Raw genomic sequence first — 2,622 nt, 5'->3', positions numbered from 1 at the left:
TGCTCTGGGTCCGAGGCCTCTCAGGCCCGCCTGGGGAGAATTGAGAGCTGGTCCCACACCGGAAGAAAGGGAGAGCCGGCAGCGGCCCACGGCCCAGGGGGGCGCTGCCTCCTGGTCCCGGACCGCCTGCTCGCCCAGCCGAGCTTGGCTACTAGATGCCCACTTACCCGCTTGCCGGGTCAGGGGAGTCACCGGGGCAGGGAAAACCGTAGTCGCTGGCTGCTGAGGCCCCGTGTCCTGGGCACCCCAGGGCTGCTGACAAGGGGTTAACTCGGGGAAAATGCAGGGGTGCTACGGTTGACCCTGCAAAGCTGGTGTTGGGCTGTGGTTCCAGGGTAATGGGCAGAGAGGTGGTGGGACTCCAGAGGGATTAGTGCTGCTCCCGTATAACTGGGTTAATTCTCTGGGAAGTGAGTTCACACGCTCGCAAGACTGATTAATTACACCCAAGAATAGGTCGCTGTACAGTGAGAGCTTCCTTGTGTCTGTCTGTCAAAGGCACTTACGTCCCCTCCACCTTTCTTCCACGTTAGAAAGCAGCGCAAGGCCTCCCTGGATGTATCTACCCAATCTCAGTCTTCCTGGTCGCCAGAGTCCTGAGCCAAATAAACTTCTCTTCTTTGTAAGTTACTGGTCTTGGGTGTTTTGTTATAGCAACAGGAAATGGACTGAGACAGTGGAAGCTTCAAAAGAGATGATTGCAATTGTCCCTGTGAGATGAAGTCACTGATCCAGAGGACAGGAGTCTGCAGAGCTGGCTCCTGTGCTGTACAAGGAGGGGGTTGTGGTGAAGTGTAAACTGGGTCAGGGAGAGCGTGGAGTGGTGTGAAGCTGAGCTCATGCGGAGTTTGTAAAGTAGGCCACCTTCTTCCAAGTACCCAGGAGATGTGGTTGGAGAGGTGATTCTGGAAGTTTTAGCAGAGGAGCTGTAGTCGCGAACTTTGGAGTTGCTTGGGAGAAGCTGAGCTGACATTGCGAGGCCGAGGGAGAATGTAGTGAAGGTAGAGAGAACAGGGGGAAGACAGGACCTGATCTCCAGGAAAAAGAGGCAGTGGAAGAAATGGAATCCGTCAGGAGAAACCACGAAGGGGCGCCACAGAACTCAGGAGAAAGGGGGAAACCAGAAAGGAGGGTGCCCAAGAAAGTAAGTTTGGTTTGGAATTTTGCAGTTATTTATGGTAGGTTGTAGAAGCCAGATTGTCAGTTGTTACGGGTAGCATCTTGATTAGCCCTCAAAGAGATGGCCACAGATGATGTGGTCCTGGGGGCCAGGGGTGGTTCAGCAAAAGTCAGCGTGGTGCCAAGGGAAAGACTGAGCCATGGCTACAAGCAGAGTATGGTCAGCGTGGGAGACGGCAATTCAGAGGCTCAGGAGGAGACAGGCAGAGTGGGCTGCGATGCGTTGATCGTTAACATGAGGACAGTGGTCAGGGGCTGGAGAATGACCTGGAAGAAGCTTTTAGTCCCAGGACAGAGCACATGACAGACAGAGCTCTGGTCCAGGGTGCTGAGCAGTGTCATCCCAAGTGCTACACGTCCGGAGTAGCAAAGCAACCGAGTTTTCTAGGAGCCACATTTACAATATGAAAATGGAGGCTGGAGGCGAGATGGTAATCCAACGGTCACAGCCTCAGTCCAATAGGAGAAACAGACTGAAGTTGTTCTTCTAAACCATCTATCACACAGTGTGGTGAACACAGCTAGCTTGTTTGTTTCTCGTGGCTATAACGGAATCCCAAGACCTAGTAATTTACAAAGAAAAGAGGTCGATTTAGCTGGATGCTGGAGACCTGACATCAGGTGGCTGTGTCTGCTGGGCCTCTGGGGGCTGCTGCCTGAACTCATGGTGCGGAGTAGGTGTGTGTGAAAGAGAGAGGGGCAGGGGCTGGGCACATTACCAGGACGGGCTGTGCCAGGAGCAGCCTGACTGCTGCAGGAGCCAATCCCCTCTCTTGGGAAAGACCTCAGTGCTCCTAAAATCCCCACCTGCCAATGCCTACACATCGGCAAGCACTTGTCAACGGCAGTTTTGGTGTGTACAAACTGCAGCAGCTAGTAATTGAGTACTGTACATTTTAGTATTTCTACGAGAGCAAATATCAGATGTTCCCGTCACAAAAAATGACTGTTGGAGGTTATGGATAGGTTTATTTGTTTTACTTAATCATCTTACATTGTATTAAAAATCATAATATCACTTTATACTCTATAAATATATAGTTATAACTTGCCAATATATAGTAAAATGAATAAGTAACTAAAATACAAACAAATAGGTACAACTGATTTTAATAATGCATTTTATTTAAACTCAATATATTTAAAATATTGTCATTTTGACCTATGTCAATATAAAAAAACAAGATATTTTACACTTTTTTTCCTACTATGTCTTTCACTTCTGATATGTAGTTTAGACTTAAAGTAATCTAAGTTCAGAAACTAAATTTTCAGTGGAAATACTCGATCTGTATTTAGATTTCATAACATTTACAGCTAAGAAGTTGTTCCATACACATGTGAGCTTTCCAATAACTGAATCAAGTGACCGTTTTTAAGTTTAAAATCGAGGTACTTTAAGTTGAATGAGATAAGAAACGCAGTCCTTCGGCCATGGTCAGT

Source organism: Fukomys damarensis, unplaced genomic scaffold, assembly GCF_012274545.1.
Source record: "Fukomys damarensis isolate Sample0158 unplaced genomic scaffold, DMR_v1.0_HiC HiC_scaffold_19, whole genome shotgun sequence".
NCBI classification, from domain to species: domain Eukaryota; kingdom Metazoa; phylum Chordata; class Mammalia; order Rodentia; family Bathyergidae; genus Fukomys; species Fukomys damarensis.
The sequence above is the reverse complement of the archived record's forward strand: the minus strand, read 5'-3'. Positions refer to the sequence as shown.